The sequence below is a fragment of the Rhipicephalus sanguineus genome, chromosome 2, assembly GCF_013339695.2.
Source record: "Rhipicephalus sanguineus isolate Rsan-2018 chromosome 2, BIME_Rsan_1.4, whole genome shotgun sequence".
In the NCBI taxonomy this organism is placed as follows: domain Eukaryota; kingdom Metazoa; phylum Arthropoda; class Arachnida; order Ixodida; family Ixodidae; genus Rhipicephalus; species Rhipicephalus sanguineus.
The window spans coordinates 51,492,756-51,508,494 of NC_051177.1; positions in this window are offsets into that span (position 1 = coordinate 51,492,756).

Here is a 15,739-nt window from a genome sequence, read left to right on the forward strand (position 1 = left end):
CTCTAGATAACTTACCTTGCCTCGCCGGTGACTGGCAATACTGAGCCTGTTGACAAGATAAACAGCTTTTTTGACAATGTACGTGTCTTCACCGCGGGTGGACCGCAGTTAGCGACAGCTTTTGCTTGTGCTGTCACGGCCGGACTGGAGAGATGCGCGCGCGCAACGCGCGTGCGTCTTTCCAGTCCGGCCGTGGTGCTGTGTTTTGGCACTTACCAATAAGTTCGTTGTATCACTGGTACCCATAGGCGTGCGCAGGGTCCCCTTCAGGGGGGGGGGAGGCGAAGGTTTATCGCGGCGCCTCCCCTCCCTATTAAGTCAATGTATGGGGTAGACTCTGTGCCCCCCTCTTCTTCGGTGACTAGGGGGGGGGGCGCCCCCTGCCCCCCCCCCCCCTCTGCGCACGCACATAAGAATAATTAAGATACAGTATACGCCGTACTGCATGCAGCTGGCTTTGCCGCAGAAGTCACGAAAGCGTTCACCGCAGTGCGAGGACACGTGCGCTTTGTCGGAAGTATGTAAATAGCATGTAAATAGTCCCTTTCTATTCTCGCCCTCTCTCACTCTCCTTTGCTCTACTCCCACACCCGCTGCTGATCGCCGCTGACCAATGCGGCGGTCAGCTGCAGTATTTTTTTGTCTTTCCTTCTTTTTGTTTGCCGAAATAAACAATCACTTACCTTGACGCGTTAGACTTATCGATAAAGTGAAAGCGTCGGAGCGTACGGCTTGAAGGTTTTTGTTTCGTTTTCATGTGTTATGAGTGTTATTGGAAATTGGGGAGGGGGGCTGTTGGACGTACGCTGCCGATGCAAAGGGCCCGTGCGCTCGCGCTACCATGTTCCACAGTGTTGTATAACCTTCATTTTACAGCTTCATTTTAAGCTTCATTTTATATACGGTAACATGAGTGTCGCACGGTGCACTTAATTTTTGTCGCTTCACAGCCCGTGCCGGATCGAATTTATCGGTTGCAATTCGCAAGTTTGAGCAAGCTGCGGAAAGGAGCCAATCACAATCGAGACATTCGATCCGAATCGGGTTCGATCGCGATCGAAAAGTGCATCGTGAGATGTTCTTTGCCAGACATCATTAATGTTCCCTGAAACGCATGGGTATTATAATATATTGATATGGTTGACGTCTTTGTGGCTCACAGAATTTCACAATAAAACAACAAACGCTACCTAAATATTTTCACTGGGTCAAATATATGCCATAGTGCCCATTTCCTTAAAATGTAAATGTTTTTCTTTAAGTGTACATTCGCAATTATTATTGATACTTTCAGCATAATTTGTTTATTTTTCCGCAATGTCTAAGGTATGTTTTGCTCTAGCGAAGCTGTATGCAAATTACACCACTACCTCGTTCTTTTATCACATCAATAATACCTCCTTTTATAATAAATTAGCTGTGATACGTCCCTATACAGTGCTACAACGTGCATTCATGCAGTTCATTGATCACATATCACTTCCCTGTTTCAGCCCAGATGTGGTGCCAGCCTGAAGATGAATTTTCCACCCCATGTGCAGCTTTTCGACAGCACTTCAGACACAGAATTCATTGAAGCACAGTTGCGGGTATGTCAAGTTATATGTCTATATCTATCCCTATAGCCTTTCTGCGGTGCCTGCATCTACAAAGTATGGACTCTATAAATTTTACTTGTCTCGGAATGTTTCTGTAAACTATATTATGAACCTTTATCAGTGATAGAAGCGACATCTTGCTTTTTGGAGCATACTCTGGAGCAGCAAAAATGCTAGTTTGGAGCAGCTATTGACATTTTCGGAGCAGATGGCAAAATATTCCAAACAACTCCTGGAGTTTAAGGCATTATTTAAGCGTCTCATAAGTATTAATATTACTTATTATTAAAGATATTGCACATACAATTATCATTGCAAATTACAATAAACAAATAATTAAGCAGATAAGTGGTCACAACACTAATTAAGATGAGCTATATATTTAAAATATTGGTTACTTGTAACAAAAGTTACATAAAACCGATGAAGCTGAGCCCCAAATTATAAAAGAAAGTAGATGCATTATTAATGAGAACCAACATACTGAGAATGACATGAGAATCGCATAGAGCAGTTTATAATCGGTAACAGAGCAAAGAAATCTGTTATTTTCATATTTCACCAAAATAGCCTGCATTTGAAATTACGAAAAGAAAAAAAATTTAAAAAAGACAAGTTCGGATAGGCTGAAAAAACAGCCTTGCCATTTCTTGTGGCAAAAATGAGGTCGGAAATGACAAAGTGATAAATGTGATCAGTCACACATCACAGTTCTCCCACCAGCAGTTAGTACTCAGTAAGATATTGAACTAATCTCACACACATCTTACCAAAATAGTCTGCATGTCATGTACAGCTACATACAGCTAAATCGGAGACATATTAACAATGCCACTACTTGTGGCATTGTCGATATGCTAGTATGGAGCTAGTATAGGAACTCCGTACTAGCATGCTATAGTACATACTATACTCGCGGACAAATTTTCTTGGCAATGAAGAAAAGGCTATGGGGGTGGAGCTACTGCACATTACTGCTCCACGAAGTAGTCCGGTATGGCGCGCATTCGAAATTTAGTTTCAGTTTGTGAACCTTCCGTATCTCTTGTGACGGCTGTTGGATTATTCGAGCGGCCATGGTCGAATAATAACATTGCATTCTATTTGCTTCGTCTGCTTAGACAGCCATTTGTTAGTGAAATCCGTCACAAGTTCCTTCGGCGAGTCATCGGAAAAGCTGGAGGGCGACAATCGCTCACCTGAAGACTGAAGGCACCATTTTGACTGTGAGGAGCACGTAAAAGTTGCGATGTTTTCACAAGTGCAAAAAACATGAAATGACACTGCATATAGTAAAACAAATATAAAATTTATATCTCCTTGGTGCGTGCTGCGCCTCTTTTCAAACAGTGTCCCAGAGAAAATAGAGCAATGTTGTTTTGCTTAATTCTCACGCAGAAAACATGGACGCAATTGTGTGCCTTTTTTTTTTCAGCTGTAGCACATGAGTAGTTGGGCTCTACAGCCTTCTCTTCATTGCCAAACAAATGTCCGCAAAATATATAATGATAGTAGACAGCTTGTTTTTTGTTATGTTTTGGGCTCGCTGGATGATCATGTGCCTAAAGTTCATTGTTTTCAGTTTACCAGTGCCAATTCGGAGCAGGTCCGGAGCAGTTACTAACAAAAATTACAGTTTGGAGCAGCATGGAGCAGCATTTCTCTTTTGGAGCAGTTTGGAGCTATTGGAGCAGCACTTCCATCACTGCTTCATATATTTATAACCCAATCAGTGTTCCCAACTGAGAGCACCATCGTAGAGTGGATTATACACTTAGAAACTTTCAATTGAAGGTATAGCTTACAGTGGAGTATTAAAATGTGTGATCACTTGTGTGTCATTCACGTCTTTTTTTTCAGTCTCGTCAGACATGTGCATCGCCAAAAAGTTTATGAAAGGGCCACTCAATATGTTGTACTTATATTTATTGCCATATGTACAGACGGGTCCACTGTTAAAGGGGTCATGAAGCAGCCCTTGGGCTTGTTGAAAAAATACATCCTGCGGAAAGCTGACACGGCTATGAACTGCTCAGCCAAATATTGCAGTCGTGCGCGCCACGCAAAGGCTACAAGTACAAGCGGAACGTGAAGTTGCTGTTTTCTCAGGCGCCCTCTTTTCAAACAGAGGCCGGTTCTCACTCTCGTCGGTGGGCATCTGCCGATTGACGTCGCGCTCTGCATCGCCGCGTCGCAAGAGACATAGCATCCTCAATGGCCGATAGCCGACGTAAATCGAGAGCGGCGTTCAGATCAGATGCGCTTCTTGCCACGGGGTGCCGCCACTTGCCGGCGCCGCACTCCTCAGTACACGGTAGCCGCGCTCGCGCACGCGAATCACAGCGGGAGAGCGATCGCGTTTCATGACGTGCGCTGACGTAACTTCTTTCCCCCGTGCCATCGCTCCCCATATAGCTTCCAGTGCGCTCGTCGGCACGAGAAAAGAGAGAAAGCGTTGAGAGCGTGCGCCCAAACCCCATAACTCCGCTCATTCTTGACGGATTCAAGAAATTTTTGCGGCAAGCGATTCGGGAGGCAGTAAACTCCGATACTGAGGTCATTAGATCATTACTTGGAAAAGTGATTCATGACCCCTTTAAAGGGAACACTTGTATGCAGGGCATGTTTAGATTTCGCTCTCTCACAGAAACATAGTGGCTTAGATTTGCATAAAGGTGGTTGACAGTTCTGCCTCTTTTTGACATATTCGTGCAGTGCATGAGCAATGTTTCCCTGTGCACTTGCTGTCAGAGGGCCAGCAAAATGAAAGGTGCTCATTGGAGTGCTCCCTTTAACAGTGGACCGTACTGTACATGTTACACCATCATGTCTGGACTAATAAAAAAGGAGAAAAAGAAAATGCTTTCAAGAAGTGTTGAACAAAAATATTGTGTGCTATATACTGTAATACCAGTGCATTTATAGTATCTTTCTTGAATTACTTATTTAGTGATGCTTACCTTGAATATAATTCAAAGATTATGATAGAAGTGGAAGGCACACAAGCACATTTAGGTACTAATTCAGCTAGAAGACCTAAACTCACAGAATTTCTGAATTTCCACTTGCCAGCTATGCATAAACTGGGTTTATATGTAGCCACTTTCTTACAAATATAGATTCATTGCTGCCTCTGCCATGGCTTTGCCCATCTTTGAATTAGTTACAAGCTAATTTGTGGTAATAAACATGAAAGAAAGAATAGTAGCCCTCATGTGGTGTCTTTCAAATTCTAGAGATTGAACTTCTGGTATACACTCAAACCTCATTATAACAAAGTCACACCTGCCATGGAAAAAAGTTCGTTATATCCGAAAATTCGTTATAAACATTTATTTGTAACACTGTATCTATTACAAGACTATTCTTCATTTACTTCGTTATAACCGATAATTCGTTATATTCATGTTCGTTATATCGATGTTTGAGTGTAACTCTAACATCGATATAACGAACATGAATATTACGAATTATCGGTTATAACGAAGTCAATGAAGAATAGTCTTGTCATAGACACAGTGTTAAAAATAAATGTTCATAACGAATTTTTGGATATAACGAAGTTATTTTCGTGGCAGGTGTGACTTTGTTATAACGAGGTTTGAGTTAGGTGATTTTTTTTTCTTTGCACCACACAGGCTTTGCTTTTGCAACAGTGCTATATGTTGCTCAATCATAGTCTGTTGGGGCATAAAGTGTGTCTTTCTTCTTAACACACATGCATGTGCTTTTGAAAACACTGCATTTCTGGCTATGCAATGAACAGTGCTTTTGTGTTCTTTTCCAGGCGTGTTTGCACCAGTGCAAGCAGCTGGAATTCGACGATAATGCTTCTGGAAAACAATCCTGGGTCAATGATCTAGCAGAGTTGCTCAGCCACATTGGCTTCTTGTCACACAAGAGCCAGGCAGTGCGACAGTTGACAGCACACTGCCATACCTATATCATGCTGTCAACCATCAACAATGTGCCATACAACTACAGCAGTCTTGTGGCAAGTTACAAACGCAATTCTTGCTGCTAATTATTTGTGACTTTTCATTCTTCCTGCATCTTAAAAAACGCCGTTGTGGTGCTGATTTGTTGTTACCGAAGAGACAGAAACATGGCAGCGGGGACTGGCAATTAAGCATAGGCAGATTATTTATTCTGGCTAAGATTAAAATAAATCATATTGGTAAGGTTATGTAGTATGTGCACGTTTGTGATGTCAGTCACCATTAGACATCACTTGTGTGCATGTGTGTATGATGCTACACGAGAAGGTGGATCAGCCATTCAAAATCTGTCTTGCCAGCCAAAGAAATCCTGCTCACATTAAAAATTTCAGGGTGTTTAGGCACCACTACCCTCCATCCCTGGCTATGCAAATGGCCCTCATCATGATGTCAACTGAGCGGAAGTTTCGCAGAAGCATTAGTAGCACACAGTGGGCTTTCTAGAACATGTGTACAGTTGTTATCATTAATTGATTCACAATGCCCTTAAGTCTTCGCAGCACTGCATGGGGTTGTAGTGCCTCTAACTAAACAGTTTTGTTCATTTAATTAATTACCACCAAGAATATTTTATGTGTAGACTTGCATGTTTCAGACTGCATTCAGTCTCTGTGGTTATATTGGTCTAAATTCCTTGATCCTGATGTTTTTTGTTCTGTTATTCTCTATATTGTTTTACTCAGTCAACTGTTTTATCTAATGACTACAATTGTGTGACAATGTGCCTTACACAGTTCTTTCTTGCTCATTTCTTACGTGTACTACAAATTTCACATTTCAGGATGTGCTGCAGTTGCTGGTGGATCAGCTAGCATTGCTACACGACCAGACAAGTTCAGCATACGATGAGCGCCTCGAAATGTTCGAGGCATGTAACTTGGGACACATTTCACTGTTGTTGCAGACACCAAATAAGCATTTGAGTGTAAATCGTGTACTGTTACAGGTATTTTACATTTAAGAATTGAGGAGTCAAGTCATATGCACGGCACACAAATGCATACCGCAATGACGAAGCAGTGCTTGTTATGAACATTTTCAGATGCCATTGCTTCACACTTGCACTTCTAGCCACCACTACACTTTACAAGAAACTGTGGCAAATGAAGGCTGCCGTCTAGCACTGTTAGAAAAAGTGTGTGCTTTTTCTCCGTAGCTACAGTGCAATTTTACCATTCTTAAAGGCATGGGCAATGTGTGAGAGTATAGGTACCACAAATCTCTGGCAGATATTGTCCTAGATGTATGCCTGTACTTATCTTCATTATTATGCAGGGGAAGAAAAACCAAGGAAATGTATGCAATGTATTCCTGAATGGCTTCAGAATGGCTAACACAGACTATCGAATGTCTAAATGTTTGCGAAGGCCGAGATTAGAGAAATGAACTGAAAAGATTGCCTTTACAAGTGGATTGTTCAGTTTTCACTTTTTAATGTTAGCTTAGCTAGTGAATAAATCATCACATTTTCACAACTTTCACATTCCTGAACCCTGTTTACGCATCTGCATACCTTGGGTAACTAATACTATATATGTTAATGCATATTGATATTTTTGTATATCCTACTAAAAATAATTAAACTTCGTACATAGCCTTAATTTTTATTGCTTGCATGCTGAGTGCTTATGCTGTTTTAATTTATATGATAATGTGCTATATGCTATCTTTTTCTCCCTGTTTTTCTTTTCCCCAGACGTTAGACCATGGAAAACTGTTTGTCCATATACATCCAAAAGTGCCGCAGTTTGGGGCTATCATTCACAACTTGTTCATTGCCCTTTATGACACTGTCAGGTGAACAATATAAATGCATTCTACCATTGCAAATTAATACAAGACGTTAGTTTCACTTGGTTAAGCATTGTACAGCATCATGGCCAATGTAAATATGTGGGTGTACATCCTACTTAACAATGTTAGTGTAGCAGACTCCTACTAAGATGAACTTGGTGAAGCCATATTTTCAGATAGCTGAACATTTGGTTCGTGAACATTTGGTTGGTTTTCCAAAAAATCTACTCAATACAAACCCCTGATTTGGTTAAGCCGGACTTCTGCATCTGTCAGTATTTGCACCGGTCTCGTCAAGCACAATAACAGCAGTTTATAACAAATCAGCCAACATGAAATTTCATAGCAGTTGTAGTGTGCCTCTTGCCAGCCTCTCGATTGCTGCATCAAATAGGAAAAGGGAGAAGGAGAAGCGAAGACAAAGTTTAGAGATTCTGAATAAAAAGTATCCGAGCTCTGAATCACAAGGAGAGTGATCCCTCAATGAAGTGTCAGTAAAAAATTACAGATTGTCACAAAGCAGCAGCAGTGATACAGGAATTCCACACTGACGAACTTGCTGCAGTCATTTCTTGAAGTTTTTTTTTCCACACTGGCTTTTGTTGCAGTTGGTTTACTTCAACCAAAAGACAAGCATTTCAGTGACAAGAAATTGGCTAAGAAGGAATGTCGCTGGAGCCTAAGCTGCAACGAGGGAACTTGTACATTCATCAAGGCAATAGCTGCTCTCTTTAGCTGCCTTTTTTACGTCGCCTAGCTCACTCTCCCCCATCGTCAATGGAATAATCTTGCATACTACTAAAGAAGCGGTTGCTGCTTCAGTAAAGTTGAGTCTCCTTGTTGAAACGTTGTCTCCAGCAGAGTTCCTTGTTCAGCGACTTTTCATAACCTCATGCCTTCATTTTCCCCTGCTTCCCTCTTGTAAGCACTGCAATAGTAATTTTTCTTAATTACTCTTGACAGAGTGGAATCAAAAAGTTCATAAGATGAGAGGGGTAATTACACTGTGCAATGTTATACTAGAGTACATTAGCAGAGTATTATGGTGGGCGAGTTTGCACATAGCTCAAAAACAAGAAGGAGACAGGGTTCTTTCGTTAAGTTATACTATACAATTGTGAATCAGTTGACCAGGATGGTTTGTAAAGTGCTCATGTATGCAGTAATCTAATCATATATGATGTGTGCATGCATGTGCACTTTGTGAAATCCACTGTGTACTGTTCCTTTGCAGCCGAAGCGTCGGCCTCATTTCCGGAGTCTGGCAGTTCCTCTCACCAATACTAAATAACCTCGAGTCACCAGAAAAGACATTGCACTTCATCTTTGCACACTTAATTCTGCCTTTAAAGGTAGGAATGGCATGTAGTCTTCTTAGTTTTTATTTTATTGCGATAGCAATTATATGGACAGTCTCGGCTGGAAAATGTCCGTCCCCATCGCCGTCATTATAAGTATGTATATATATAGGAAAGCCATAAAGAAAAATAATTCAGAAATTCTTTCCGACGCGCGAAATCAAACGGGCGACCTCTTGCTTTGCAGCCCACCGCGTTAGACGTTAGGCCACGACAGCACCGTCTTTCAGCCTGTTAATGGCGAGCTATTTATATACACCATGTAATTCAGCATGCTTTGTTAGTGGCCACACAGATGGCGCGACGTGCGCACGTGTGGCGCGCATTAAAGATCGTCGCCCCGCTCCTGTGAACGCCGTTGCTCTTCGCTCTACAGGGCGTGGTCGCTTTCGTGCGCTTATCTCGAGGAAAGAAGGGGCGGCCGATGGGGTGCTTCGCTTCGCTCGCTGCAGCGGCCGCGTTTGCGAAAGGAGTGCGCTGTTCAAACCGAAATAAGTAACAACTGTGACAATTAGTTTGCGCTCGTCTTGTATGTACCTGTTCGTTCGTTTCGTGGGTCCTGCTTTATGTTTGAGCATTTTTCTTTAGCACAACAATCTCATTCTAAATAGTTATCAATTGGATTCAACTATTCGCAAATTATAGCTGTGGCCTGTCTGTATATTTCAGCAAAAATACTTTCATGTTTTTGTTTCAGAAACACCACAGCTTTATTATTTAAGGCAGTAATTCACTGAAGCACATGTGGCTGTATTTGTGAATGATTCATTTCATTTCTCTTTTCTGCCTTCACCAGTGACTCTGTCTGCTGACCCGAAGGTCATGGGATCGAATCCCGGTTGCAGCCGCTGCATTTTTGATGGAGGCGAAAATGTTTGAGGCCCGTGTACTTAGATTTAGGTGTAGGTTAAAGAACCCTAGGTGGTCGAAATTTCCAGAGCCCTCCACTACGGTGTCCCTCAAAATCATATCGTGGTTTTGGGCTGTTAAACCCCAGATATTATTATTAATATCCACCATTGATTCCGACACTACTGTTATCACCAAGATCAGCCAGCTCGCATGAAGTATAATGACTAGAGCTGTGTGAATAGCAAAATTTTGGGTGCGAAGCGAATTCGAATATTGAAGTGTGAGTGCGAATCAAATAGAATATTTTTCGAATATTTCTCGAATATTTGCCGCAATACGAGAGTGTAATGAGGTGAAGCATATTGAAAATCTGAAGGGGTCACTTTCAGTCGGACGTTTACTATATTCGTTTTTGGGAAGTTCGAATAGTAAAATTCCAGTGCGAATCGAATCAAATAGAATAGCAAACACTATTAAAAAAATACTCGAAATTTCGAATATTCGCCCACCCCTAATAATGACATAATAACAAAAAAAAGTGAACTAATAGTTACAAACACTGGCCCTAGTATTCTTTGCATAGTTTTTTTTGGGGGGAGGGGGGGGGGGGGGCATCTAGCAGTTACATGTGTGTGGATGTACCTACATGCTTATCCTTTTAGCTTCACTGTCAAATCACTTGCAGCATTAGTTGAAAGGCTGCCGAGTACGCTTATCAGCAGCTAGCTTTGAGCTTGTTCTCTCACGCAATAGTCAAGATGAAGTGCCGGCACCTAAACACTACAAGTCAACTCACTGTTGTCAAAGAAGCTAGCATTTGCAAAGTAACTTCAGAAATTTCCTATATATTTTTCTGTCTCAGTTATCACTATGGCCAAGAAACGTTTAGTGAACTGCTCTTAATTACTGCTGCTAATATATTATTTTCATTTTTTCATTCCATTTGTTTGTGAATATTGGATTGGTGGCTATGCAGAAAAAGAAGCCTTTCTGCTATTCTGTTTCAAAAGAGCTCGTACGCAATGCATCTCCATCCCTGCAAGCAACAATAGATAATGTGAGTAGTCAATATTCTGAGTTTTTTTTTTCATGCACAGTGGTTTTTCTTAAAAGAGAACTCTCATATATATGACTGTTAGCCATTTTTACATATGAGCTAGGAGGCTGGGCAGACATGAGCAGCAAGAAAATTTTTCCTGCTGATTAACTTAATTGTGCTAATTAACTTTCCACTTACTAACTTCATGGCAGATGTAATTTCAAAATTGAAGCCAAGGAGTTCTAAATTCATGTCTATTTAACAGAAATTGTTTTTTATGTTTTATGTATAATTATATGGGATACCTAGAACTCATTTGGCTATTGTTTTGATGTTTTCGCAGAAATTTGTTTCATTTGAGATAAGCAGTAAATTTCAGCAACCGTAGGCTGCAGATATTATATTTGGGCCATCAGTATGCTTACACAAAATTAAAAAAAATAGTGGATATACTCAGAAACAGACGTGCCAAGTCTACAGTGCTGTAATTGTGCTGTAAACTTGGATACAAAAATTTGACGAACACCATATAAGCACATCTAAGGCAGCTAAAATAAATTTCGTTGGCTTCCTACTGAAATTTACTGCAGCTTTTTAAATAGAAATAGTGTCCAGCTTTACTCAATGTGGGTTAACAATGTAACAACTACCCTTAAACTGTAAATATATAAACTACACTTGCCAACTCGTCATGTTCGCACGTGAGGGTGCTGCTGGAGCAAGCACTTGTAGGTATTCATGTTTTTCAAGATAAGGTATATAAAAAAAATGAACACGTGGCATAGGTGTGACTGTTGCATGCAATGATTGTGCAGCTGCTACAAGGCTATATGTGCCAGCGCATGCACAAATGTTACGATCCCGTACCCTTGGAGACGTCGGTGTACCTCCTTCATGAAGTGATTTCTGTCTGTCCCATGGCCACATCACTCGCCTTCTCCGAACTGGCGCAGATGATTGAGGTGACAGAACCATTATTTCTTAATTGCATGCTTGTCGTCATTGCAATATCTACGTTGAGATGGACAGTTAGAAGGACTAGAATGGCATGGCATTCATGACTCCCATATTTTGTTTAGGTAATGTGAGTATAACAGCACACCGCATTAATACATTCTTTAAAGGGGTCATGAAGCACCCCTTGGGCTGATTGAAAAAACACATCCTGCGGAAAGCTGACACGGCTATGAACTGCTCTGCCAAATATTACAGTCGTGCGCGCCGCGTAATGGCCACAAGCGGAGCGCGAAGTTGCCGTTTCCCCAGGCACCCTCTTTTCAAACAGAGGCCGGCTCTCACTCTCGTCGGTGGGCGGGGCGTCTGTCCGCTGTACGTCGCAAGAGACATAGCATGCTTATTGGCCGATAGCCGACGTAAATCGAGAGCGGCGTTCGGATCAGATGCGCTTCTTGCCGCGGGGTGCCGCTACTTGCCGGCGCCGCACTCCTCAGTACACGGTAGCCGCACTCGCGCAAGCGAATCACAGTGGGAGAGCGATCGCGTTTCATGACGCGCGCTGGCGTAACTTCTTTCCCCCATGCCATCCCTCCCTGTCTAGCTTCCAGTGCGCTCGCCGGCACGAGAAAAGAGAGAAAGCACTGGGAGCGTGCGCCAAACCCCCGTAACTCCGCTGATTCTTGACGGATTCGAGAAATTTTTGCGGCAATCGATTCGGGAGGCAGTACACTCCGATACTGAGGCCATTAAATCATTACTTGGAAAATGGTTCATGACCCCTTCAAATATGTGAATGTTGCAGTACATTGTCACAGCTTGATATGCATGTATTGTACATTTTAATAGAGGTTGTATATTATATATAGTATTTGAACTACCCGTATTAACATAATCATCAGTTAACATCTGTTTGAGGCAAGTATGAAGAGTATCAAGTTTAAGCGTGTATAACAAACAATAAGAGCTAGTATCAGTGCCACTTGGATCTTCTCATCAGTTGTCTCTGTACATCGAAATAATTAAAATGTAACTTGAGAATCTGAGTTGTAAGAATTCTTTTACATGTATTTTTTTCATTGTTCAGGATCATTTGCTGTTATTTCAGCCAGCACATTAAAAAGTAGGCACACCAAGTTCATTTTAGACCACATCATTTTCATGCATGTGACAAATATGCTGTACAACTGTCTTGAAGATTAGCCCAGCACACTTTTATCAAAGTTTACAGCATGAAAAGAGATTAGCTTACTTAGTTTGGTGTCAAGTTATGGGCATTTTAAAAGTTTTCTTTTATATGAGAATACTGATTTCCAGTACTGATGTCATCTTGATGGCTGTGATCAGGTTAGATGCTTAGATCAGTCAAACCATGTAGATGCAAGAGATGCCATGTGTAACAGGCTTTGTTCTGAATACCTAGGCTAGTATCCAACTCTCCTTCCACTGAAAGTAGCTGGCCTCTCGACTGACAGTTGAGCACACTAGTCTGTTTTAATTTACTTATGAACTGAGATGTGATGTGGAGTATTTTGGTTTGGCAAAGGACAGTAATAACTCAATGCTGTGCAAAGAAAATAAAACTAAACAGTAAAAACTTAAATGAAATACTGTTTAGCTCCTGCACTCATGAATTATGACAGAATTCTTCGTAAGTGTCAATCTATATTTATATATTTTTCTTCTGGAAGCACTTAGCAAACATCGAAGCAAAAGATAAATTAGGACCTCTAGCATAATGGCAAACAATTAATTTATTATGGATATTGACATTTACACTATACATTAATGTACATTATTACATCACGAAAAAACTGACCTATTCATTATACATGAATGTTCTGAGTAACATCAGTTTGGGCCTTCTGATGCATAAAGCAACAAGAATTAGAAACCGGAGTACGCGAATATTCAAAACTTTCTAATAAAGAGCCAAGTATTTTGCTACTCGTTTCAGTACTCAAAATGAACATGTTGAAACTTGAATACAAGGCACAAACCAACATTTTGAGCACCAATACAGTTTCGCAGCTCCGCTCGCATGCCGGCACACGCAGCCGACGCGTGAACTTACAGCGCTGCTGTTCCATTTTGCTTCACTTACCGTGGCCCCCGGGATCGAATATGGCAACGCACCTGCCGCAGCGATCTCAAATGCGCGAGAAGTAGCCGCTTGTGATGTATTTCTCTGTGCTCGCTTTCTCCGTACTCCGTGCGTGATTGTTTGCGAACGGCGATCGCTTGGGAAGCAGTTCCTTCGATTTAGCGTGTGTGAAAGGGACAAAGCTGAAGAATACCATCTTGATGCGCGTGTTGCACGAGCGGCTCGGAAACGAACTCCGGTCATCACTTCTCCGAACCAGGGCAGGGAATTGCAAGAAGTATCTTCTGAGCGCCTATCCCACCAGAATCTTGAAGACTTGAAGACTAACTTCGCTACAAGTCGCCTAACCGAGTTCAGGGAATACAAATCAGGTACCTTGATCAACTGTAGTTCGGGTTGTACGCCTTTCTGAAGAAGTTGGCATTAATTCGCCGAAAATTAACAATTAATGGTCCTCTGTTTTACAACTTGCTTAGGATGACAAACCTTAGTACACGAGCCAGTGTCATTTTCGCCTCCGTAGAAAAATTTTGACTGCCGTAGTCGTGATCGATCCTGCAGCCTTCGGGTCAGCAACCGAGCACCAACCACTGTTCCACCGTGGCGGCTAAACACAGGTCGACGGCAATGGAATATTCGTGCGAGAGGACAGCTAGACGTGTGAGATTGTATCATTATTATAGGTCACGTTTGATTATCTTTTTAGGTTTATGAAGGATAGCTTGTGAAACGATCGCTTTTTGAAACAGTCAATGTTATTGAAAAAGTTTAAATGTCGGAATCTCGGCTGTCACGGCCGTCGAAAGCTGCAGCGACGATTGGTCACATGGGTGTTGTAGCAGACAACACGTGAGGCATGATGCAAGATGGAACTGCAGCGCCGCTAGTTCTTGCGTCGGCCGTCGCGTCCACTTCGGAGAGCAAGCGTCTATGGGGAGCTGTGAAACTGAACTGGTTCTAGAAACGTTGGCACAAACTGAGCTAAAGAGCCAGATGTGTGTACAGCGAGCAAAGTAGAAGTGGCTGTCATCTCGGCAAGTACAGATGGTGATATCAGTACAAACAGATTTTACGAGTAGTGCAGGCTGGGCATGGCATTTAAAGGGTTGCAGTTCTCTTCACCCTCTATGTCGAGTGGTACTGCCTCTGTAAAGGCTCGACTTCCTGTTAGATGGGTCTGTCCTTTCGGGTTCTCTTTAGACGATCCCTGCAACATTTTTCCAAGTAATCATCAAATGGCTTCATAAAGAAGTTTACTGCCTCACGAATTGACTGCTGCAAAAATTTGTGGAATCCGTCAAAAACAAGCGGAGTTCCAGGGGTTTGTGACATGCTCTTGGCGCCTTCTCTCTCCTTTCGTACCAGTGACTGCGGTTTGTCAGTGCGCATCATGACATTAAGCACTTTCTTTTTTTTCTTCTTCAAATGTGCAGCTTACTTTCAGTGTGATCACGAGTGCGCGCACGAGCACGTCGCGGCATCCTGTGGCGGCCGTGGTAACGATGCAGCTCAGGATTCTCAATTTAGCCAATGGCCATGGACTTCATGTTTATTACGCGGTCATCTTGGATTATGGCATCAGTTTTCGAGAGAAGGGCAAGTGATTTCTAGCAGACTCTGAAAATTAATTGCAAATTCCAGGCTGCGTGCTGCGGTATAACGTTTGGCTTACATGGTCTCATCGCCTCGACTACCAATCGGCAGCATTTTCTGACCATGCTGCAAAAGTGTTGCAGGGCCCCTTTAATAGCGGTCCATTTCATGATGGTACTAAGTACCTGCCTGAGACAACAAGTGCGAATCAACTGTTGCTGAATTTACCCGTAAAATCAGCTCCTGACGCACACTCACCCGTCTGCTGCTGTGTCAGTCTGTGTGTACTGCACAATGCTTTGAAACTTTGAGTGCGTAGCACTTTAGGGGCCCAGCTTGTCGTCCATCCATGGATCTCATGTGGTGTGGACATGCTCACAGTAAAGCGCTCAATACAGGCCATAACAAGGCTAGCAATGCTCAAAACTGGATTAAAATAAACGAACAAG